Source organism: Schistocerca americana, chromosome 6 (genome assembly GCF_021461395.2).
Source record: "Schistocerca americana isolate TAMUIC-IGC-003095 chromosome 6, iqSchAmer2.1, whole genome shotgun sequence".
Classification (NCBI taxonomy): Eukaryota; Metazoa; Arthropoda; class Insecta; order Orthoptera; family Acrididae; genus Schistocerca; species Schistocerca americana.
The window spans coordinates 263,249,707-263,277,212 of NC_060124.1; positions in this window are offsets into that span (position 1 = coordinate 263,249,707).

A 27,506-nucleotide genomic window follows, 5' to 3' on the forward strand; every position below is an offset into this window, starting at 1 on the left:
GATTGCCAGAATTGCTGGAAGATGTCCCGCTCCCTACAAGACAACGCATGTGGTTCCAACATGACGGGGCGTGGGCACATTTCAGTCGTCGTGTGCGTCGATTCCTGGACCGACGGTTCTCAGACACGTGGATTGGCAGAGGTGATCCTGTACCATGGCCTGCTCGATCCCCAATTTTTCTGTGGGGAACAATTTAGGACACTTCTGATGTTTTTGCCCGTGTCAGGCAGAACATGATCCGACAGTGTAACCTTTGTTTACGTGTCAGTGGAGACATTTTTGCAAATCTACTGTAATTGAAATTGGGTTGTGTTAATTTGTTGTCTCTTGGTCGTAAAAAGATGGAAAAGTGTTTGATGGTTTAATTAATTTGCCGCCTTATAAATCTTCCTCGACGGTTTAAATACTCCTCATAGGAATAAATGCCATTAGGGAAAAATATTTGTTTTGATGTCCCCTACAACCTCCCAGAGTTTGTCGGTTCAAATACTTTTCACCCTGCATACGCCTTAAGTGACCTTTAGTCACCGGTTGCAGACTACACAGTACTTCAACTAAGTGTGGCACGCCAGCAGTAAATACAATATAATTGCACGTAGCTATCTATAGGTTTACAAAGTTTGGAATTTATTGTATCTTTGACAACACCGTAAAAGCTTTTTCACTTGTCAGGCTCCAACACTTAGAGTGTGTTAAGATGGAGTACGACTTCTGGTTTTAGGTATGTCACACAAAAGAATGTGATGAGCACGATATGTTACACATGACATAGCCAGTCTAAGTAACGTTATTGCACTGTAAATTTGGTTACGTTAATATGAGTTACGCAACGCTTTATTTATACATTACGATCTATGGATACATACGACGCTCTTCCACGTTGGTTTATTTCAGGTGCTTGATAATAGTTCACCGCCAAAACTAGCCAATTGAAAGATTTTAATAAAGCACAATGCAGCCTAGGAAGGACAATTTACCCTTTTATTAACAACCGTAATTAGCTGTAGACACTACATATGATGGCCACTAACGTTCTCCATGCATTCGCCAAACCTAAACCCATCCTTTGGATTCCCACAGGGTATACTGTGATTCATCACTTCAAGTCACTCATTTCCAGTTATCCACGACCAAGTCGCTTTGCTCTTTATACTACCTCAAGCGTCACTTAGCCCTAAAACAGCGATGAGGAGCTCATCGACGATTTTACCCCTTTCCTTACGCACAATCATTCTCCTGGATGGAGTGCTGGTATCACGAGTGATTACTTCCGCCGATTTCACACTATTTTTTAGAACCACCTTCCTCAATCCTCACTATTCCAATTTAATCAGTACCTGAAGTCTTCCAGAATGAGATTTTCACTCTGCAGCGGAGTGTGCGCTGATATGAAACTTCCTGGCAGATTAAAACTGTGTGCCCGACCGAGACTCTAACTCGTGACCTTTGCCTTTCGCGGGCAGGTGCTCTACCATCTGAGCTACCGAAGCACGACTCACGCCCGATACTCACAGCTTTACTTCTGCCAGTATCTCGTCTCCTACCTTCCAAACTTTACAGAAGCTCTCCTGCGAACCTTGCAGGCTGTGGCTAAGCCATGTCTCCGCTATATCCTTTCTTTCAGGAGTGCTAGTTCTGCAAGGTTCGCAGGAGAGCTTCTATAAAGTTTGGAAGGTAGGAGACGAGATACTGGCAGAAGTAAAGCTGTGAGTACCGGGCGTGATTCGTGCTTCACTAGCTCAGATGGTAGAGCACCTGCCCGCGAAAGGCAAAGGTTCCGAGTTCGAGTCTCGGTCGGGCACACAGTTTTAGTCTGCCAGGAAGTTTCACCTGAAGTCTTGATTAGCTGTGGATGTTCCTTCCCTTTCCCACTTAACAGTCCCATCGCCAGCAGTCAGTTTGGGCAGTATTACGTGAAGCTGCAGGTGGTAAATTAAGTTTATTATTTCTATTGTTTTGTATTGCCGTTCTCAACACAGGCTCTCTAACTACAATGTTGGCAATCAGAAAGTGATTAGAAAAAACGTGATTCCTGTAATTAGAGTTCACTGTGCCCACTCTGATGGAGAAATTAATTATTGATTATTGAAATTCATTACTCTGAGGATTTATAATGATGTCTGGGTTTCATAGAAAATGCAATTTACTATAACAATTTTCACTATATTCTGAAAACAATAAAGCGTAAAATTCCATACATTTGATTACCCATATCAGCTATTGTACTAATAGAGCTGTTCATAGTCTATTGCGAGGATCCTATTATCCCTAGATAACGAAACTGTTCAAAATTCGTTATCGATGCAAATTTTCAAAATGAATACTCGCCAAAATTTATTGTTAGTACTCATCACAGGCCACGATAGTAATGGTAGAAAGTCTGTCCTGCAGCGACACGTGAAAATACGACATACGCAAACTCAGACTAAATCACTGGAGTCGTTCCGTTATTAACTCTTTACCCCAATGCGAACTCATTGTTACGTGCATACCGAGTTACGTAATACGGCATCCAAGGCTGTTCCTGGCGACTGCACAAACGCGACGCGGCTTCCGACACAGAGTGCGCGCTGATACGAATCTAGAAGAGAACTGGGGCCTTACTCTAGTTCGCACGCTCTTATTTACATAGCCGCAGTGCAAACCGCCGAAGGCACAGCCGACAACATTTCCCTTACTGACTAGCCGCTGGGGCTGGCAGAATACCACTTCAATTTAATAATTAATTAACTGCTTCATTCGCTGAAGGTCAATAAATCTCTCGATTTAATTGTGCAATCAGCATATAGGTAGGTATTTATAATAAAATTCTAATGTGGCTAGGTTAAATACTTTTGGCGAGAGAATTATTTTAGTTCTACTGCACGCAATACATGAGCTCTGAACTTGCCCTTTGGAGAGTCGCTACAGCTATAGTTTTATAGCTACCTTTTTGAAACTTCTCACATATTTGTTAATATATTGTATCTCCATTGTACCTAAATCTGAACATCCTAGCTTTATCTTATCACTTACTTAATCTATCTTGCTTCTGAACTTTTAGGACACAAAAACAGAAAATCATTAATTTCAACCAAAATATTACTTTGTGAGATCCAGCATGCTGTTTCCATTAAATTACAATGAAAAAGGAATCCGAATACAAATTATTAAGTTTCTAGCTCCTTCCTTTTGCGCCGATGATTTTTACGTAAAATGTCCAAATTTCCAAAACTGTTAATGTTACTGAACTGAAAATAAACACATTATTATTTTAGCATTACTCCCTACATGCTATTAACTTTTCAGACTATTTACTTTATTTTTAAGGTGCTGTGCAACATTCGTGACGTCATAGGTAGTTGCAGCGGACTAGGCTGGCACACAATGGAAAGCATATCAATTTTATATGGCGTGAGTAGGCTGCTTCCCTACAATTAGGAGGGTTTCTATGTCCGTGATGAATTTGTCATACAGTGATACGTAAGGTCAGTTCCACATTATAGACGTTTGTCCAGACACATCAGTCTAACACAGACCAGACAAAGAATTGTTCTGAATACTGTACTTCCTGGTTCTCAATTGGAGGTAAGTGTAGCATCAATGCATTTACAAAAATGAGTTTCACGAATTGCGTATATGTTAAGTATGAACTATGTTACACACGATGAGCAAGTATCTGTTTTGTGACGTAAACGATGCGAAGTACAGGGTGATTCAAAAAGAATACCACAACTTTAAAAATGTGTATTTAATGAAAGAATCATAACATAACCTTCTGTTATACATCATTACAAAGAGTATTTAAAAAGGTTTTTTTTTTCACTCAAAAACAAGTTCGGAGATGTTCAATATGGCCCCCTCCAGACACACGAGCAATATCAACCCGATACTCCAACTCGTTCCACACTCTCTATAGCATATCAGGTGTAACAGTTTGGATTGCTGCTGTTATTTCTCGTTTCAAATCATCAATGGTGGCTGGGAGAGGTGGCCGAAACACCATATTCTTAACATACCCCCATAAGAAAAAAACGCAGGGGGTAAGATCAGGGCTTCTTGGAGGCCAGTGATGAAGTGCTCTGTCACGGGCTGCCTGGAGGCCGATCCATCGCCTCGGGTAGTTGACGTTCAGGTTTCATAACTAACCTTTTTCGTAGGACTCTCCATACAGTTGATTGTGGAATTTGCAGCTCTCTGATAGCTCTGCGAGTCGATTTTCCTGGGCTGGGAACAAATGCTTGCTGGATGCGTGCTACATTTTCATCACTCGTTCTCGGCTGTCCAGAACATTTCCCTTTGCACAAACACCCATTCTCTGTAAACTGTTTACACCAACGTTTAATACACCACCTATCAGGAGGTTTAACACCATACTTCGTTCGAAATGCACGCTGAACAACTGTCGTCGATTCACTTCTGCCGTACTCAATAACACAAAAAGCTTTCTGTTGAGCGGTCGCCATCTTAGCATCAACTGACGCTGACGCCTAGTCAACAGCACCTCAAGCGAACAAATGTACAACTAAATGAAACTTTATAGCTCCCTTAATTCGCCGCAGATAGTGCTTAGCTCTGCCTTTTGTCGTTGCAGAGTTTTAAATTCCTAAAGTTGTGGTATTCTTTTTGAATCACCCTGTATATCACGGTGGAAAAAGACACAATTATTGGCCAACGCTGATCCAGAATACTCTGGCAGCAAAAACTTTATTTCTTTCAATGGAGAAGGTAGCTGGATTACGTGAGATAATGGCTCATAATAAGCCCGTAAGAACAAGAACAAATAATTCTCGATTACGAAGGAAATTGGATGAAGTTCCGCAGGTAAGCTGTCAGATCCGAATTTGCAGAGGTAAATGACGTTACTTGCAATGAAATAATTCCTCCTGGTAGCACAAAGATCGCAATGAAGAGCACCATCACAGAGAATTCACAATGAGCGGCCCCCCGCGCAGACTTAATGGATCCTCCTTTGACGCGTATGTGACCGGGACTTGAAAATGAAATTACACGTACCCCGCACGTCGCTTTAAGAGGGTCTCAGGTGGAGATTAAAGTCGTTTCGTCTGTTACACGTTGAAGAGTAAAATCGCAAAAGAAGCCGAAGCCGACTGCGACACAGTAATGCTACTGTGATCCGAACGCGGTTCATCAATGCGTCGTCCATCTTAAAGCAGCTGCTGAAAACCTCAGAAGTGAGATTTTTGTAAGCCACAAAGGAACAAAGTACATCTTTTCAACGAGTACACCACCCACAGAAAATGTATGTACCAATTTTATTATTGAAGTACGGTGCCTGCGAAAGGTTTTTACCTGGCTTGCTCTTTCCACTGTTGTAATAATGGTGCTGGTGGTGGTGGTTAGTGTTTAACGTCCCGTCGACAAAGAGGTCACTAGAGACGGAGCGCAAGCTCGGGTTAGGAAAGGATTGGGAAGGAAACCGGCCGTGCCCTTTCAAAGGAACCATCCCGGCATTTGCCTGAAACTATTTAGGGAAATCACGGAAAACCTAAATCAGGATGGCCGGAGGCGGGATTGAACCATCGTCCTCCCGAATGCGAGTCCAGTGTGCTAACCACTGCGCCACCTCGCTCGGTTGTAATAAAGGATAAGCATAATAAAGAATATGTTTGAATCACATCCATCCATGCGTCAGCCAAAAAAGGTCACTTCTTTGAAGCGCAACCCTCCTTTTGCTTTAGTTACTGTTTGAACCCTTATAAGAGCTGGTTTCATCTGCAGGCAGATGTCTGTCAGCCTGTGAAACAGCAGTCGACACCTACCTCATCAATCCTACAGAAACGTTAACACTTTAGAGATAATGTCCGCATTTGATGTTAACATCCTGCAATCAAGGAGCATTACACAAGACAGTGATAGCCCTTGAGAATCTACTTAAAACAATAATCTTTATCGGCTGCTGCTGCGCAATTCAAACGAAGCAGCCACCTCGCTCGAGGGAGCACAGGTCTACCACGATCCATGATGTTGATACCTAGTATTACTGGACAAGGCTATAAAATGGTGACCTGTCTCTCAAAATGACTTCATTTACTTCAGGTCAAGTAGGTAAAAAATACGGGAGCTAGTAGCAGTACTTGGATAACACAGGAGATGTTGAATTTATTGATGAAAGCAGACAACATAAAAATACAATAAATGAAGCAGGCGAAAGGCAATACAATCGTCTAAAAATGAGATTGACAGAAAGTGCAAAATGGCTAAGCAAGAATGGCTAGAGGACAAATGTAAGGATGTAGATGCATACATCATTAGGAGTAAGATAGATGCTACCTATAACAAAAATTAAAGAGACCTTCGAAGAAAATATAACCATCTGTTTGAATATCAAGAGCTTACATGAAACACTAGTCGTAAGCAAAGACAGAAAAGCAGGATGTTGGAAGGAGTATATAGAGCGTCCATACAAGGGAAACGTACATGAGGGAAATATTAAGGAGATTGAAGAAGACGTACATGAAGATAAGAAAGGAGATGTGATACTGCATGAAGAATTTGACAAAACACTGAACGATTTAAGCCGAAACAAGGCGCCGGGAGTAGGCAACATACCGTTACACCTACTGATAGCCTTAAGGGAGCCAGCTTGACGTAACTCTTCCATGTGATGAGCAAGACGTCTCGGACAGGTGAAATACCCTCAGACTTCAAGAAGAATATAATAACCCCAACTTCAAAGATAGCCGGTGCTGACAGGTGTGAACCTTATCAGGGTTGCAAAATACTAACACGAATTCGTTAAAGAAGAACGGAAAAATTCATTGAAGCCGACCTTGGGGAAGTTTAGTTCGGATTTAGGACAAATGTAAGAAGAAGCGAAGCAATACTGACACTACGACTTCTCATAGAAGACAGGTTAAGGAAAGGCAAGCCTATGTTTCTAGCATTTGTAGACCTAGAGGAAGCTATTCACATAGTTTACTGGGATACACTCTTGCCAGTTATAAAGTTGTCAGGGATAAAATATAGGGAGCGAAAGGCTATTTACAATTTGTATAGAAACCGTATGGCCGTTATAAGAGCCGAGGGCCACAAAAGGGAAGCAGTAGTTGAGAAGGGAGTGAGTCAGGGCTGTAGCCTATTCCCGATGTTATTCAATCCGTAAATTGAGTGAGCAGTAAAAGAAACAAAATACAAGTTTGGAGTAGGAATTAAAATCAAAGAAGAAGAAATAAAAACTTCGAGGTTTTCCGATGGCATTATAATTCTGTCAGAGACAGCAAAGGTCTGGGAAGAGCGTTTGAACGGAATGGACAGTGTCTTGAAAGGAAGATATGAGATAAAAATCAACAAAAGCAAAACGAGGATAATGGAATGTAGTCGAATTAAATCTGGTGATGAAACTTCGTGGCAGATTAAAACTGTGTGCCGGACTGAGACTCGAACTCGGGACCTTTCCCTATCGCTGGCAGGTGCTCTACCAGTCCCGAGTTCGAGTCTCGGTCCGGCACAAAGTTTTAATCTGTCAGGAAGGTTCATATCAGCGCACACTCCGCTGTAGAGTGAAAATTACATTCTAGTAAATCTGGTGATGCTGAGGGAGTTAGATTAGGAAATGAGACACTCAAAGTAGTGGATTAATTTTGCTATTTGAGCAGCATAATAACTGATGATGGTCGAGGTAGGGGCGATATAAAATGTAGACTGGCAATTAAGTGTTTCTCATAAGGAGAAATTTGTTAACATTGAATGTATACTTAGGTGCCAGGAAGACATATCTGAAAGTATTTGAATGTTGTGTAGCCATGTATGGAAGTGAAACATGGACGGTAAAGAGTTTAGACAAGAAGAGAATAGAAGTTTTGAAATGGATCCCTACAGAAGGATGCTGAAGATTCGATGGGTAGACGACGGAACTAAAGAGGAAGTACGGAACAGAATTGTGGAGAAGAGAAAGTTGTACAGACTGACTAGAAGAAGGGACCAGCTGGCAGGACACATTCTGAATCTTCAAGGAGTTACGAATTTAGTACTGAAGGGAAGTGTGGGACCCAAAAATCGTAGAGGGAGCCCAAAGAGATGAATACAGTAAGCAGATTCAGAAGGATGTAGGTTGATTGTCGTTACTGAAGACCATAACAACAACCTGAATTCTGAAGGTCTTTAGTAGCGGCAGACAGAACTTAGTGTAGCAACATCAGACTCGAAATTTATGAGTATCTCGGACTGACTAAACACGCCCGTGGCTAAGTGTGCAGGTTTCCTTCAAAAATTCATCATACTTTGCATTAATCCAACGTCGAACGTAGTTATTCCTGTTAAAAATATTTTCGACAGTTTCAATTACATCTGACACGTTCTCATTTCCATGGATAGTGTGATGTTAAGGACCACACTACAATGTTAATTCGTGACATGCTGCGATATAGTTCTCAGCGGTCCAACTTGGTAAAAGCCACAGAAGAACGAAAGCTACTCCAGAATTGTTCTAAGTAGTTTCTGTATCCCTTAATATTAAATAGCCAACCGATTGCACAGAATATGATGTTGTTCCAAGCTGGGTACAAGTGACTGAAGCTAAAACGCTTTGTTTTCCTCTGACTCGAACATAGCTGCTCAAAATTCTATTGCTTTTCAGCAAGGTCATTTTATGATTTAGCAACTATTCATAATGATGAAGATATGCCTAGTAGGTGTTGAAATATAAGTCAATGTACCTAAAGTTTAGGTGCAACCGGTTGGGTGTTTAATCTTGTAATGAAATTAGTATGCGGTTGCTGAATAATAGCCATGTTCAAAGCTATAGTGGGATAAGTCACAGTCTAGGACATACATTCCCCTTGGCTGAATTTAGGCACCGGTTACAACTTGAATCACTTCGAACATATACTCCAAAGTATGCTATCCCGACAATTATTAATGGTCATTGATGAAGAGTCACACTTCACTCTTATGACGGCTTGAGTGCTGGGGACATATTCAATGAAGTAATGTCTGTGAAGTAATGACAGCCAATTCATCCCAAGATCGAAAACAAGAGAGGATAGTGATGTTGGACTCTAGGGTATGGAGAAAAGTCCCAAAGGTATGCCCTTGGGTTCGGGTCAGACCTCTGAATTGCCAAGTCTACTTCAGTCCGCAACCATTGCCTCATCAAAGGCGCTTTATGACTGGGTCCATTGTCAGGCTGATACAATTATCGTTTACGAACAGCCGCTCTATAGTACCCAAGAAGCAATGACATAAGATGCGTCACTGCCTTCCGCGGTTAAATGTTTTTGAAAGTAATAAGGAACCGCTCCCTAATGACAAGTAGTGTTCTCAAGACATTTGCCAAACTCAGACCTTTCCGTCCTCAGTGGTGTAGCGTGGTTCATCGGTACAAGTCACCCGTTTCCAGTCGTCCACTGTCCAGTGGCTTTTCTCTTTACACCACCACAAGTGTCGCTTAGCTTCTCTACAGCAGAAATTCGTGACTTATTAGGAGCTACTCGACCATCCTACTGCTTTGTTCCTGACTCCGTAGGCATACCCATTGCGTTAGATGAAAAGCTGGTAGCACCTTAGAACTCAGTGGTTACATCCCTTCATTTGACACGATTTTGTACAACCAACCTCCCCAGTACTCGAGGGTCCCCGTCAGTCAGTGCATGGGATGTTCCTAGTACTGGTTAAGTATGGCTGCTTACTCACATTTCCACTTCAGTGTCACGTTAGCTTCAACCGACTTAGGCACCGTTAGAATGGTTTAAATATCCTTGATGGATTTGCTACTCAAGTGATATCCAACAAAAACCCACGTTGGAAGTCACTGACCTCTGCTGACTCACCCGTTCTGCTGTTACTGCTCCTGTGTTGACAACACAACACTCTACACCCTCCTCCCCTCCCCCCGCCTCATTTTACACTGACGCGTGCTCAATTCTACATTACATCTGAGTCTCAGGATCCATTTGATCCGATAATGTACTAGGCGGTTGTGGTCGGTAATGGTGATCGATCGCCGACATTGTGTCCTAACATAATCCGAATTTTTCATCCCTCATCAACGTGTCCACCGATATGGGCCATGTTCTCATGATTTCAGTAAGTTAATGATCTAGGATGTCCCGTTAGGCTTAATTGTGAGTGAAAAAATATAAGCCACTTGCGTAATATTCAACAATATTTATTATGTTCACAAACCGATTTTTGTCTGCTTGGCCTGTATCAGATACAAAGTTAAGCAAATATTTTAAATAAGGTCATCTGTAGAGTATCTCAGATGGTTCCCAAATACAACCATAGTTTATGATTCATAAAGAACTAAAACGACAGTATTGACTTCATTGTGAATGGACGTACAATTATTCTGCTTCGACAGATATGTGGGACATTAAATAAGGAACTACATACTCAATTGTAATAATTATTCTCAAAAGAAATTTAAGTTGAACCATATATGATGCACTTTGGTGCTGTGTTACAAGAGGACGACTGAACAACATAATTTTGTCTCTAACACTTCCTGTATTACAAATCTGTAAGATACTACAAGTGACAGTAAAGAGGCAAGTGAAACAAACGTAACTACACAAACTATAGTAAGTGAAACAAAGGATAACACGGTGTTGTGCGTAGTAGAGATAATTTATAATGAGGTTTTGTGTGACACTAGTGTCTTATATTTTTAAGTCACAGTTTACTAATATTGTACCAGGAACCAACAGAACAGTTAATTAACATAATGAATTAGTAATGAATAACACCTGTGACATGAAAAAGCATAATCACTTTCACCTACCTCCCATCGATGTGAAGTATTTGCATCCTTGTTGTTCTTACCGTCTACCACTGATTTAATTAGGATTTGTCTAAATAATACAATTGAAGTAATATTTTCCATTACCATCCTTGACTGTTCTTATGAAACTGAAATCTTAATCTGTTATAAGAAGGTGCCTCACCTGTGACATATTAACTTCCATCGTGTCTGTAGTCGGTACACATAAAAAAGAAACACCTTCAAATAAAACGCGCACTAAACAACTCCATTCAAAAATAAAATATAGGATCCACCGCCGTTGACTGTTGCTCATGTCTCGGCCCACATTATGTATGATAGGAGCTCGACTATGCGCACGAAATTCATGAAACCGCATTTACAATTAAATTTTTTATTTCCTTTTTTCTGTGAGCTCTCGTTGACGTGTGAAGAATCTGACATTATGAGATGTATCAGACAAACAGGAAATCGACAGTGAACGCACTGATGAGCACCGCCATCATCTGGCCTCACAAATTATCGACGTTACAGTAGTTACCGCTGTGGACCCAACAGCTATATTAGTTCCATCCATTTATTCAGAAATAAATTTAAATTAGTTGTTAGGATACATAGGGTACAAAGCAGGGGCTCCTCGTACAAATAACTGCTGCAGTGTAGTAAATGTAGATACACCTTCTGTAAGAGGTATAATTTTAGCTTAATCACAGTCCATTTTAAAATCCAGTCGACGAATTTACGCAATACACCACAAAGAAATGCGGCTATAAATTTTCATGGCAACGTATTTCAATGATCGAGGGTTCTCAACTACAGGTTAGAGGAAAACGCAAATAAAAGACTGCCGGCAACTGAGCAGTGAAGTCGTACATACGCACACTTTCTCTGTTATGCGAGTTAATGAGAGAAATATAGAACTCGCTCTGTAAATGTCTCTGTGCTTTATGATGGATCTTACTGTATGTACAAGGTTTTCCTACTGCTGACATTTAGACCTTGTAGAAGGGCAGAACACAAGAGCATGTGGCTATAAAAGGTCCGGTCTCATGTTACAGAATGTAACTAACATCCCGGTGTTACATTCATTCCTCGTGCTCTTCAAAGCTCCTAAGGTTTGCGTGTGTATCAGAATAAGCAAACGGTGAAGGTACCCTGAAATTTTTCATTCCTTTTTTCTTGTATTGAGCGAAACACCCGGCTATATGTACTTTATTACTGCTAACGGTTTAAGTTAGTATAAGAGTTCATATACTATTTACAGATCACGTTGTGTCACATTAATATAGAAATGTTATTAAAATATCCCCATCGGAACTGCTGATCGTCAAAAGAATGAACTCAAACGGTGGCGTGTCAGGTATGAAAGCACAGTTACAGCTAATCATCGGCTAATAAAGGGAACATAGGCAACAGGCTGTCACGCGTTTCATAAAATAATCAACAGTTGTAGGCAGTTGCCCTCTAAACAATAGTTATTTTTATTCCATTGTATTTACGACGCATGATCATTAAATAACGGAAAAATGTGCGGCAAGTAAACCCTTGTACGGACGAGAGATGTAATTTAGAAAATAACCTTTTTATTCATTGTCATATTAGTCTTAATAAACTACTGAAATCTCATCATCATCATCATCATCATCATATAAGACTCATTATGCCTTTCAGCGTTCAGTCTGGAGCATAAGACCCCTTACAAAATTCCTCCATGATCCCCTATTCAGTGCTAACATTGGTGCCTCTTCTGGTGTTAAGCCTATTACATCAAAATTATTCTTAACCGAATCCAGGTACTTTCGCCTTGGTCTACCCCGACTCCTCCTACCCTCTACAGCTGAACCCATGAATCTCTTGGGTAACTTTGCTTCTTCCATGTGTGTAACATGACCCCACCATCTAAGCCTGTTCTCCCTGACTGCATTTCATTCCCAGTTTTTCTTTGATTTCCTCATTGTGGACACCCTCCTGCCATTGTTCCCATCTACTAGTACCTGCAATCATCCTAGCTACTTTCATATCCGTAACCTCAACCTTATTGATAAGTTGGTCGAAAGATTGAACGGTGCACAGATAACTTAGTCTTGGTACTGACTTCCTTCTTGCAGAAGACAGTAGATCGTAGCTGAGCGCTCACTGCAGTAGCTTTGCTACACCTCGCTTCCATTTCTTTCACTATATTGCCATCCTGTGAGAATATGCATCATAGGTACTTGAAACCGTCCACCTGTTCTAACTTTGTTCCTCCTATTTGGCACTCAATCCATTGATATCTCCTTCCCACTGACATTCGTTTTGGAGATGCTAATCTTCATACCATAGTCCTTAAATTTATGATCTATCTCTGAAATATTACTTTGCAAACCTTCAATCGATCTGCCATCACAACTAAGTCATCCGCATATGCGAGACTGCTTATTTTGTGTTCACGTATCTTAATCTTACCCAGCCAGTCTCTTGCTTTCAACATATGATCGATAAATAATATGAACAACAGTGGAGACAGGTTGCAGCCTTGTCTTACCCCTGAAACAACTCGGATCCATGAACTCAATTTACCGTCAACTCTAACTGCTGCCTGACTATGTATGCAGAGATGTTTAATTGATTGCAAAAGTTTGCCTCATATTCCATAATCTCGTAGAACAGACAATAACTTCCTCCTAGGAACCCACTCATATGCCTTTTCTAGATCTATGAAGCATAGATACAATTCCCTGTTCCACTCGTAATACTTCTCCATTTTTTCTGTAAGCTAAAGATTTGGTCCTGACAACCTCTAAGAGGCCTAAACCCACACTGATTTTCATCCAATTTGTCCTCAACTAATACTCGCACTTTCAAAAGTACCTGAGAAGATTTAACCCACAACTCTGATTAAAGAAATACCTCTGTAGTTGTTACAATCTTTTCTGTTTCCATGTTTAAAGATTGGTGTGATTACTGCTTTCGTCCAGTCTGATGGAACCCGTCCCGACTCCCACGCCACTTCAATTATCCTGTGTAGCCATTTAACACCTGACATTCCACTGTATTTGATGAGTTCCGACTTAATGTCGTCCAGCCCAGCCACTTTATTGCACTGCAATCTATTGACGATTTTCTCCACTTCCTCAAATGTGATCCTATTTCCATCATCATTTCTATCCCATTGTGCATCGAAGTCTGAAACATTACTGATCGTATTTTCAGCTACATTGAGCAATTCTTCAAAATATTCCCTCCATCTGCCCAAGGCATCAACAAGATTCACCAGCAGTTTTCTTGACCTGTCGAAAATACTTGTCATTTCCTTCTGAAGTTTTTCTCATGAAAATAATTAGATGAGTGCGTAACTCTTTCTGCAGGAGGCACATTGTTTACAGCAATTTACTGTAACAATTAAAGCCATTAACACGTATTGAAGTTCACGAAAACTATTTGGCATGCAATTGGCGGGAAATATACACTCCTGGAAATTGAAATAAGAACACCGTGAATTCACTGTCCCAGGAAGGGGAAACTTTATTGACACATTCCTGGGGTCAGATACATCACATGATCACACTGACAGAACCACAGGCACATAGACACAGGCAACAGAGCATGCACAATGTCGGCACTAGTACAGTGTATATCCACCTTTCGCAGCAATGCACGCTGCTATTCTCCCATGGAGACGATCGTAGAGATGCTGGATGTAGTCCTGTGGAACGGCTTGCCATGCCATTTCCACCTGGCGCCTCAGTTGGACCAGCGTTCGTGCTGGACGTGCAGACCGCGTGAGACGACGCTTCATCCAGTCCCAAACATGCTCAATGGGGGACAGATCCGGAGATCTTGCTGGCCAGGGTAGTTGACTTACACCTTCTAGAGCACGTTGGGTGGCACGGGATACATGCGGACGTGCATTGTCCTGTTGAAACAGCAAGTTCCCTTGCCGGTCTAGGAATGGTAGAACGATGGGTTCGATGACGGTTTGGATGTACCGTGCACTATTCAGTGTCCCCTCGACGATCACCAGTGGTGTACGGCCAGTGTAGGAGATCGCTCCCCACACCATGATGCCGGGTGTTGGCCCTGTGTGCCTCGGTCGTATGCAGTCCTGATTGTGGCGCTCACCTGCACGGCGCCAAACACGCATACGACCATCATTGGCACCAAGGCAGAAGCGACTCTCATCGCTGAAGACGACACGTCTCCATTCGTCCCTCCATTCACGCCTGTCGCGACACCACTGGAGGCGGGCTGCACGATGTTGGGGCGTGAGCGGAAGACGGCCTAACGGTGTGCGGGACCGTAGCCCAGCTTCATGGAGACGGTTGCGAATGGTCCTCGCCGATACCCCAGGAGCAACAGTGTCCCTAATATGCTGGGAAGTGGCGGTGCGGTCCCCTACGGCACTGCGTAGGATCCTACGGTCTTGGCGTGCATCCGTGCGTCGCTGCGGTCCGGTCCCAGGTCGACGGGCACGTGCACCTTCCGCCGACCACTGGCGACAACATCGATGTACTGTGGAGACCTCACGCCCCACGTGTTGAGCAATTCGGCGGTACGTCCACCCTGCCTCCCGCATGCCCACTATACTCCCTTGCCCAAAGTCCGTCAACTGCACATACGGTTCACGTCCACGCTGTCGCGGCGTGCTACCAGTGTTAAAGACTGCGATGGAGCTCCGTATGCCACGGCAAACTGGCTGACACTGACGGCGGCGGTGCACAAATGCTGCGCAGCTAGCGCCATTCGACGGCCAACACCGCGGTTCCTGGTGTGTCCGCTGTGCCGTGCGTGTGATCATTGCTTGTACAGCCCTCTCGCAGTGTCCGGAGCAAGTATGGTGGGTCTGACACACCGGTGTCAATGTGTTCTTTTTTCCATTTCCAGGAGTGCATATAAAGGCTACGTCTATCATGTAGGTTGAAATAGTGCCAACAAGATCGACGAACAAGCTGAAACAACATATTGTTCACAAGGTAAATGCCATATCATACATTTGTGTCGTTGTTTACCCGTTATAACTATCAATATTGCGTAACTTACATAATGACACAGTAGCTACCCTCCGCAGATTCGAAAAATTTGCATCGACAGTACTCTACCACGCAATAAAATAAATACTCATAAAATTTTACAAATGCTAGTCGGTTCATTTAGTAGCGAGTTATTATCAGAAATAAATATGATATATGAAATAAATAACTATGCGAGTCTGGTAAATATCACTGCAAAGTATCTTACGAGAATATAAGACTGAGTTATACATAATAAAGTTACACATATTTTCGTAACAGAATGCAGTAGACTGTGTCCCTTGTATTGAACATGTGAGACTTTTGCATGACAATAATTTAAGATTCCTGAAGAAAGAATTGCCTACGGGACAACTGACTATCTGAAGGTCTCATGTGAATTGGTGAGGGATTATTCAGGTATAACTTATTTGAGCCGTACTCAAATTGTGTAAAAAAAAAAGGAAGAAAAACCCTAGAACCATACTCTCCACTAGTATTCGCCAAACCATCTCCAGTAATCTGTGTAAAGTTTCTGAGCCGTGTTTAATTTTTCTAATACAGGAAGATTAGAACTACACTGATGTACTGCATGTTGCGATAATTCTACTCGCAAAGCAAAGCGTATACATTTGAAATAAGACATTCAGTAATGAGAAACATAATTTTTCATTGCATCAGAAAAGAGGGTATTGTTGTATCTGACTGCGACCGGCTGTGCCAAACTGAGTCGCTACAAAGTAATTCACTCAAGAATGTAAACGTGTTTGATACTTTATGCTATGCTTCTTTAAGACTCTTCCGTATGAAGCCATTCCTGCAATTCGAACTTCGCATTTGGGCCAGTTCCTACTTAGTACCAGTTTGTCCTTTTTTTCCTGCTCGTATCATTCGGTGATTTTTTATCTTTCTAAATATCTACACCTCATTTGTAATCTAATTTCCTGTATCGCGCTATGAGGAGTTTCAGTTCGTTGATCTGCAGTCTTACTTTATCTTTCTTTTTAATTATCCTAAATTCACTTTCGGATATGTTGCTACCGACAAACTATATAACGTGAAAGATAAGCTTATGCTCTTAATTTTTTTTTCAAGCGGTCTTCTAATGGCGCCGTTTAGACAACTGAACTTTTCAATTTTGGACCTTTTGATCCAGGTCTCCTTTGTACCTATGTGTTGTTGTTGTGGTCTTCAGTTCAGAGACTGGTTTGATGCAGCTCTCCATGCTACTCCATCCTGTCCAAGCTTCTTCATCTCCCAGTACCTACTGCAGCCTACATCCTTCTGAATCTGTTTAGTGTACTCATCTCTTGGTCTCCCTCTACGATTTTTACCCTACACGCTGTCCTCCAATATTAAATTGGTGAAGCTTTGATGCCTCAGAGCATGTCATACCAACCGATCCTTTCTTCTAGTCAAGTTGTGCCACAAACTCATCTTCTCCCCATTTCTATTCAATACCTCCTCATTAGTTATGTTGTCTACCAAACTAACCTTCAGCATTCTTCTGTAGCACCCCATTTCGAAAGCTTCTATTATTTCACTTCCATACATGGCTACACTCCACACAAATACTTTCAGAAACGACTTGGTGACATTTTAATCTATACTCGATGTTAACAAATTTCTCTTCTTCAGAAACGCTTTCCTTGCCATTGCCAGTATAAATTTAAACATCTTCAAAATAGGTCAAACGGCTCTGATCACTACGGGACTTAACATCTGAGGTCATCAGTCCCCTAGAACTTAGAACTACTGAAACGTAACTAGCTTAAGGACATCACACACATCCATGCCCGAGGCAGGATTCGAACCTGCGACCGTAGCAGTCGCGCGGGTCGAGACTGAAGCGCCTAGAACCGCTCGGCCACCGCGGCCGGCTTTTATATCATCTCTACTTCGTCCATCATCAATTATTTTGCTCCCCAAATAGCAAAAATCATTTACTACTTTAAGTGTCTCATTTCCTAATCTAATTCCCTCAGCATCACCCAGTTTAATTCGACTACATTCCATTATGGTTGCTTTGCTTTTGTTGATGTTCATCTTATGTCCTCCTTTCAAGACACTGTCCATTCCGTTCAACTGCTCTTCCAGGTCCTTTGCTGTCTCTGACAGAATTACAATATCATCGGCGAACCTCGAAGTTTTTATTTCTCCTCCGTGGATTTTAATTCCTACTCAGAATATTTCTTTTGTTTCCATTACTGCTTCCTCAATAAATAGATGGAATAACATCGGTGATAGGCTACAACCCTGTCTCACTCCCTTCCCAACCACTGCTTCCCTTTCATGGCCCTCGACTCTTACAATTGGAATCTGGTTTCTGTACAAATTGTAAATAGTCTTTCGCTTCCTGCACTTTACCCCTGCCACCTTCAGAATTTGAAAGAGAGTATTCCAGTCAACATTGTCAAAAGTTTTCTCTAAGTCTACAAATGCTAGAAATGTAGGTTAGCCTTTCCTCTGCATGGTCCCAAAAATTGGACTGTATTTACTTTCTCTGTGGTGTTACTGTCTATTACTGTTCTTGTCCTTACTAGGTTGCTCCAAAGAAATCTATAATTTTGTTTTTTATCGAAACTGACATGGCTTATGTCTCACATATTCTGTGTATTTCATATGCAGCTCTTTCTGGTCAACCTTCAATGTTCGAGATTAGAACTTGATCATCTGTAACTACCATAGTTAGTCAACAGTCTTGTTCATCGAAACTGAATGTTTACTCAATAAATCCATTTCACATTGCCGTAAAATTTCGTCAGTACATTTATTAACGTTGTCGAACTCCTAATTTAATATCCTCTATTCCTTTCCAATTATCCCCAGTTATTTTGATAGTTGTATTGTCATACACCTTCTGAGTGACCTGTATAAGACCTATTGGTATGTTTTTTTATTATATCCTGTAATAATTATCTATTTACTTTTTCAACGGCCTTTACATGACTATGAAAAGTATGTGCCTTTAATAATGAATCAGTAATCACAAATCTCATTAACATAAGCTGCTGTAGGTTTGAACAGTGAGTGTTATGTACTATTTCGACACAGAACTCCCCCTGTACAGTCCAAACAACACTACACCAGCGATGTACCTGCCACGTCAAAACCCCACAACTTGTACGTTTTCAAACATTTTTCATGTCTTACCAGATACATTAATAAATGATTAACTTCTCATGGTTGGGATTCACAGTCATATAATAATTCTTAAAAGACATCATAGCCGCCGTTGACTGTGTAAAATATTTATTGTTATTATTGCAATTTCGGCATTATGGCCATTTTCAAGTAACATTGCAAAGTTACATTCTGTCATAATATAAAACTATCTGACATGAGTACATGTCGTCGTCAAATTTAAGAAAAATTAAGAAATGAATCTAACATCTGTCCTCATGCCCACACTTCTCTTTTAGTTACTGCTTGGTTTATTCACAGAACAGGAAAGAACCCACAATTATTTCGATTAGGCAACAGACAAGTGATTCGCACGTAGACGTAAAATACTACGGATTACTACATTTTTTGTTGCTACAATTACGAACATTTTTTCTACGAAGCAATATCAGGCAGTACCTGCAATGTCATCAACATCAGTGATATAATGTGAGGATACAAACACTGCTCAAATAATTTACATTCGGAAAGTCGATTTTTACTTTCATGAGATCAGTCGTGATTCACATTGAGATTGGTATACATACATACACAGAGAAGTATTTCACTCAGTCCACCGTATAAAGCAATACCCGAAGAAAAATCTGTTTTCTTCAAGGAGGCCTTGGGGCCGAAATGCGAGGATTACTATAGGGAAATCAATCTGTACAATGTTCAATATTTTATTGGAACCGAGACATTTCGAAAACACTGATGTACAGAGAGAAAAAATGTACTCGTAAGGACATTTTCAGTTACAGGTGCCAGTTCTTACAGATTAGTTTCTCGCTCTTAAGAATAGGCACGTGAAGTAAGCTATTACCTATAATAATGACTCAAAATGTAAATATGTACAAAATTCTTATTCCTTATTTATACTGAAATTCCTCTCCATGTAAAATTTCTCCACCGTCTTTGTAGTTTCTTATGGAGGGTAGAAATTCAACAACTATTGTTTGCCTACGCCCTATTTCCCAACAATGAAACCAACAGTATAAAATCTAAAATTTTTCCGCAATGGCTGTCGGTAATAGATGTAGGAAGCGATTTTTCGAAGATACAGTTCCCTACGATTGGTGCATTTCATTCTGCATGTGTCTTACCTAGAACTAGGTTTCTGTAATCATTCCATGACACATCTCTGTGAAAGCAGCCATATAGGTATATAATGCTTATGAATGATCCCACTGACTGTCAGCGATGAAATAATCAATAGTAGAGGTTCTGTTTGAGCATTTAGTAGCTTCAGTACACATTTTTGTACGTTTTACTTTCCACCAGCGATTCGCCATTTCCAAGTAATTTAACATTATTCCGTTTTGCTCAGAGCTGTATTGCCTGCGCACTGCATCAGAAAATTACATAGCGCTATAAAAACAATAATGGTTAAAGAAGTTATACTGTTGTTTAACATGCCATCGAGGAGATAAGAGGAGGTCTTCCGACATTCGTGATGGAAAAGCATCCCTCATTAAGCAGTTTACGGAAACCATGTGTAAATTGGATGACCGGACTTGGATTTGTACTCGCGTACTCGCGAATACGAGCCTGTTGTCATACAACCCTGAACAGAAATTTCGTCTGCAGAATTATTTGCGGTGTTATTGCTGCAGTTTCCAAGAAAGGCTCGCAGCCATCTAAGTTCATCCCTCTGCCATTGCGTACTTAATTGCCTTACTTGTACGAACGACCTGGAAGTTAACTGAGCCAATTATGGACTGTAGCACCATTAATTGAGCAGTTGTTAGCGTTTCGCGTGAGCGCGGCCGCCAGTTAAGAGCGAATGAAAGGCTACAAGGAGCCGTAGTTTTTTCCGAGAGAGCTCTCGTCGCTACAGTGAACTAGTTCGCACTGCTAGAACAGTTCCCCACTCGAGGGAGTGTTCGTGGAGCCACGAACAAGAGAGGAAAGAAGAGGCACCCGGGAGAAACAGGAGTACAGCTGCAGATCCCAACTTCGGGGCTCAAGGCATCAGTGAAATGCGCGGCCGCGGAAGGAATTTCCGCCTTTCAGAAAGAGTGTGACATTTGTTTCTGGCACTGGGTAGAAAAGTTGTTCTGCATCTCAGCGCTTGTGACACTAGTGCATGTTGCTTTAGAGTCGCGAGAACGCACTTGTGACTTCGTACTAAATTCTGCAATATATGAAATGTATTCGCAGTTGAGAATATGGATCGCCATCAGCTGGGTAATGGAATGATGATAATGAAAATTTGTGCCAGAAAGGGACTCGAACCCGGATATCCCACTTACTGAGAGTGGTGGCTTTACCATTTGGCTGTCCAAACACCACTCACGGCCGGACTCAAACATCCATATGTGTCTACAACCTGTATTCGTACATCCATTATATATATGCCCGCACAGTGGAGACATTCTACTTGAAAATCGCTTGCTTGTTGTCTGAAGATAAATACTATACCGCAAAGCTTGTTTTGTTCCCAATTAAGATGTAATGTTTCTTCGGACGTGCCCACACATCCGTAGAAGAATTGCGTTGTAATTAGGTATAACAAAGGCCCTGCAATATCGTAAATTCTGCAAGGTGTTACTTGAGTTGTAGTGTGGTTTGGTTCCAAGCTGGCTGTTTTCGTGCAGAAGTGATACTTAAATGAGAATATTGTTCTGGCGTGTACTTACCTCTCGTCTTGATAGCTGGGGCGCCGCCTATGGCGGTAGATACTTATGTACATACTATCATGGACTTGATCTCACTGTGTAAGTAGGCTGTTTAGGTTTTTATATTGGTAACGCCACGTAGCGCCCTGTATGAAAATCACTGACTGTGCTGTGTGCAATCTGTGGCTGGTTGGCATTGTTGGATTATTCGCTATTGTAGTGTTGAGCAGTTGGATGTGGACAGCGTGTAGCGTTACGCAGTTGGAGGTGAGCCGCCAGCAGTGGTGGATGTGGGAAGAGAGAATCCAGAATTTTGAGATGTTAATATGATCGGACAAGCTGAACATGCGTCCGTCAGAAATAGGAAATTTGCCAAACTGGATGTTACAAATTATACATATATATTATGACTTTTGAACACTATTAAGGTAAATACATTGTTTGTTCTCTATCAAAATCTTTCATTTGCTAACTATATGCCTATCAGCAGTTAGTGCCTTCAGTAGTCAGTCTTTCATTTGCTAACTATATGCCTATCAGCAGTTAGTGCCTTCAGTAGTTAGAATCTTGTATTTAGCTGACAGTATTGGCGCTCTCTGTATTGCAGTAGTTCGAGTAACAACGATTTTTGTCAGGTAAGTGATTCATGAAAGGTATAGGTTATTGTTAGTCAGGGACATTCTTTTGTAGGGATTATTGAAAGTCAGTCTGCGTTGCGCTAAAAAAAAAAAAGTATCAGTTTAGTGTTGGTCAGAATAAGTAAAGAGAGAAATGTCTGAGTACGTTCAGTTTTTCTCAGCTGTTTGAAAATCAAATAACGAAGAGTTTTTCCAGCACAGTCATTTATAAATTTTTCAAAGGCGAAGTTTCAACTGATACACGTGAATGTAAACTAAACGATCAGGCACGTAGTGCAGGGGCGATCCAAAAAAAGTATGCTGAGACTTGTACATTAATATAGGGATCAGGGGGGCATATCCGCCATTGTGGAAAGTTCGCCATATTTGTCTTTCGACTGCAACAGATATGCTAACACTCAGTGTCATGTGTGAGAGAGAATGAGAAAAACTACTTCTAAGCATGTCTTTTGTGTGATTCCATCTGGTGGTCGCAAAGATAGTGACGTGCTGTTCTCAAAAGCATCCAACAATAAACATTATGTAAGAAGAAGGTCACGGACTCGGGTGAAATTTTTCATCTATGTGGTTCGAGATCGATTTTCTCTACGTAAGTATACATAAATTATTATGTTGGCTGTTAACGTGCAAATGAGGAGGAACTTCATTTAAAATGACAATAATACATTACTGCATAAGAGAGTGCAGCTGAAGGGAATATCGCCATGTATTGATGTGAACTTTCCATCCTTCCTCCTCAGATGTTGCGCATCAACATTTATTACACAGGCATTGTGAACAATAAAATAGAGTATTGTAGAAGGGCTACTTTACGCAAGTTTTTGAGAATATTTAGCTTTAATTTATCGCTTACTTAATAGTTATTAATTTCTATCGATTTTAATATCGATAATTATTTCAGATCAAAATGACATATGAAATTAGATTTGACGCTCTCTTTCGAGGAATACATATTTTTGTTAATCGTGTCAAACCACCTTAATTTTAATGAAGTGATTAATAAAATGCATATTTAATTAAAACATCAATATTCGACAAAATGTGGTACTCGGGAGTAATTAAAAGTTTACACACATGATACACTGATGTTTTCCTACTTACAAAATTAGCTATGTTGGTGTTACCTACTTACTTTTCGGGCAATATGGTGAGACATGAACCATGAACCATGGACCTTGCCGTTGGTGGGGAGGCTTGCGTGCCTCAGCGATACAGATAGCCCTACCGTAGGTACAACCACAACGGAGGGGTATCTGTTGAGAGGCCAGACAAACGTGTGGTTCCTGAAGGGGGGCAGCAGCCTTTTCAGTAGTTACAAGGGCAACAGTCCGGATGATTGACTGATCTGGCCTTGTAACAATAACCAAAACGGCCTTGCTGTGCTGGTACTGCGAACGGCTGAAAGCAAGGGGAAACTACAGCCGTAATTTTTCCCGAGGGCATGCAGCTTTACTGTATGATTACATGATGATGGCGTCCTCTTGGGTAAAATATTCCGGAGGTAAAATAGTCCCCCATTCGGATCTCCGGCCGGGGACTGCTCAAGAGGATGTCGTTATCAGGAGAGAGAAAACTGGCGTTCTACGGATCGGAGCGTGGAATGTCAGATCCCTTAATCGGGCAGGTAGGTTAGAAAATTTAAAAAGGGAAATGGATAGGTTAAAGTTAGATATAGTGGGAATTAGTGAAGTTCGGTGGCAGGAGGAACAAGACTTCTGGTCAGGTGACTACAGGGTTATAAACACAAAATTAAATAGGGGTAATGCAGGAGTAGGTTTAATAATGAATAGGAAAATAGGAATGCGGGTAAGCTACTAAAAACAGCATAGTGAACGCATTATTGTGGCCAAGATAGATACGAAGCCCACACCTACTACAGTAGTACTAGTTTATATGCCAACTAGCTCTGCAGATGACGAAGAAATTGAAGAAATGTATGTTGAAATAAAAGAAATTATACATATAGTGGAGGGAGACGGAAATTTAATGGTTATCGGTGACTGGAATTCGAGTGTAGGAAAAGGGAGAGAAGGAAACATAGTAGGTGAATACGTATTGGGGCTAAGAAATGAAAGAGGAAGCCGCCTGGTAGAATTTTGCACAGAGCATAACTTAATCATAGCTAACACTTGGTTCAAGAATCATAAAAGAAGGCTGTACACATGGAAGAACCTTGGAGAGACTAAAAGGTATCAGATAGATTATATAATGGTAAGACAGAGATTTAGGAACCAGGTTTTAAATTGTAAGACATTTTCAGGGACAGATGTGGACTCTGACCACAATCTATTGGTTATGACCTGTAGATTAAAGCTGAAGAAACTGCAAAAAGGTGGGAATTTAAGGAGATGGGACGTGGATAAACTGAAAGAACCAGAGGTTGTCCAGAGTTTCAGGGAGAGCATAAGGAAACAATTGACAGGAATGGGGGAACGAAATACAGTAGAAGAAGAATGGGTAGCTTTGAGGGATGAAGTAGTGAAGGCAGCAGAGGATCAAGTAGGTAAAAAGACGAGGGCTAGTAGAAATCCTTGGGTAACAGAAGAAATATAGAACTTAATTGATGAAAGGAGTAAATATAAATATGCAGTAAATGAAGCAGGCAAAAAGGAATACAAACGTCTCAAAAATGAGATCGACAGGAAGTGCAAAATGGCTAAGCAGGGATGGCTAGAGGACAAATGTAAGGATATAGAGGCTTATCTCACTAGGGGTAAGATAGATACTGCCTACAGGAAAATTAAAGAGACCTTTGGAGATAAGGGAACCACTTGTATGAACATCAAGAGCTCAGATGGAAACCCAGTTCTAAGCAAAGAAGGGAAATCAGAAAGGTGGAAGGAGTATATAGAGGGTCTATACCAGGGCGATGTACTTGAGGACAATATTATGGAAATGGAAGAGGATGTAGATGAAGATGAAATGGGAGATACGATACTGCGTGAAGAGTTTGACAGAGCACTGGAAGACCTAAGTCGAAACAAGGCCCCGGGAGTAGACAACATTCCATTAGAACTATTGATGGTCTTGGGAGAGCCAGTCCTGACAAAACTCTACCATCTGGTGAGCAAGATGTATGAGACAGGCGAAATATCCTCAGACTTCAAGAAGAATATAATAATTCCAGTCCCAAAGAAAGCAGGTTTTGACAGATGTGAAAATTATCGAACTATCAGTTTAATAAGTCACAGCTGCAAAATACTAACACGAATTCTTTACAGTCGAATGGAAAATTTGGTAGAAGCCGACCTCGGGGAAGATCAGTTTGGATTCCGTAGAAATGTTGGAACACGTGAGGCAATACTGACATTACGACTTATCTTAGAAGAAAGATTAAGGAAAGGCGAACCTACGTTTGTAGCATTTGTAGACTTCGAGAAAGCTTTTGACAATGTTGACTGAAATACTCTCTTTCAAATTCGAAAGGTGGCAATGGTAAAATACAGGGAGCGAAAGGCTATTTACAATTTGTACAGAAACCAGATGGTAGTTATAAGAGTCGAGTGACATGAAAGGGAAGCAGTGGTTGGGAAGGGAGTAAGACAGGGTTGTAGCCTCTCCCCTATGTTATTCAATCTGTTTATTGAGCAAGCAGTAAAGGAAACAAAAGAAAAGTTCGGAGTAGGTATTAAAATCCATGGAGAAGAAACAAAAACAGCAAAGGACATGGAAGAGCAGTTGAATGGAATGGGCAGTGTCTTGAAAGGAGGATATAAGATGAACATCAACAAAAGCAAAACGAGGATAATGGAATGTAATCGAATTAAGTCGGGTGATGCTGAGGTAATTAGATTAGGAAATGAGACACTTAAAGTAGTAAAGGAGTTTTGCTATTTGGGGAGAAAAATAACTGCTGATGGTCGAAGTAGAGAGGATATAAAATGTAGACTGGCAATGACAAGGAAAGCGTTTCTGAAGAAGAGAAATTTGTTAACATCGAGTATAGATTTAAGTGTCAGGAAGTCATTTCTGAAAGTATTTGTATGGAGTGTAGCCATGTATGGACGTGAAACATGGACGATAAATAGTTTGGACAAGAAGAGAATAGAAGCTTTCGAAATGGGGTGCTAAAGAAGAATGCTGAAGATTAGATGGGTAGATCACATAACTAATGGGGAAGTATTGAATAGGATTGGGGAGAAGAGAAGTTTGTGGCACAACTTGACCAGAAGAAGGGATCGGTTGGTAGGACATGTTGTGAGGCATCAAGGGATCACCAATTTAGTATTGGAGGGCAGCGTGGAGGGTAAAAATCGTAGAGGGAGACCAAGAGATGAATACACTAAGCAGATTCAGAAGGATGTAGGTTGCAGTAGGTACTGGGAGATGAAGAACCTTGCACAGGATAGAGTAGCATGGAGAGCTGCATCAAACCACTCTCAGGACTGAAGACCACAACAATAGCAACGTGGTGAGACAGCCGAGGGTCCTGTACGGTAAATGGAAGGAAGAGTATCTAACACGTGGTCTTAATGTTGGACAGTTCTGTATGCTGCCGCTAAATTGTATGGATTCCGCCAGCGTAGAACGAGCTAGTAGCGTATCACCAAGAAATATGTTCAGCAGGCCACCAACTGTTTTTAGGGATGAAGAAATTGAACTCGTTGCCAGTTTATACGATTAGGGGCTATGAAACAAAAACTGCATGCGATGGTATTTGAATTTTGTGCAACGAGAAATATCCCAAATACGTTTAGAAATTATTGTGCAAGTAAATTTTTGTTTCAAGGTTTCGTGCTCGTTATCCTGAAATAGTTTTCTGAAAAGCAGGAAATTTGAATTACGGGAGGTTGATGCGTCTTAACGTTGAAAGAATTTCGCAGCTGTATAATGTTCTGGGAAATGTTTATGGTGCTATGAATCTTTAGCCACAGCTAATCTACAATGTGTATGAATCAGGGTTATAACTTCCTCTTAATGCGCAAGAGCGAGTGTAGGCTTTGATGGCTTCAAAGTATGTTCACGTGGCAACACACGGAGGAAAGGGGGCGAGTGACAGTTTTGGCTTGTGTCAATGCACTGGAACAACCTTCATCTCAGCTGATGATCCTATACGAGGAGAAGATTGGGAAGTATGTTTTGGGTGATGGGTAGGCACAGGGTTCTATATTTGAAATGACATCTTGGGAGTACATCGTTCTGTAGATTCGTCTTGCAGATTCATAGCTTGCCAGAAAAAGCATTGCTCTTTCTACATGGGCCCAAAACCCACTTGGACGAGCCAGTGCTGAATTTAGCCGATGGATACGGCATCAAAATTTTCTGTCTCCTCGCTCATTGCTCTCACGAACTGCAATCTCTCGATAAGAGTTTCTTCCGTGCACTCAAAGTTTGTTGGAACCAAGCTGTGGACAACTTCAGGGTTAGATATCCTGGTCTCCCTGTATTGAAGGTCTGT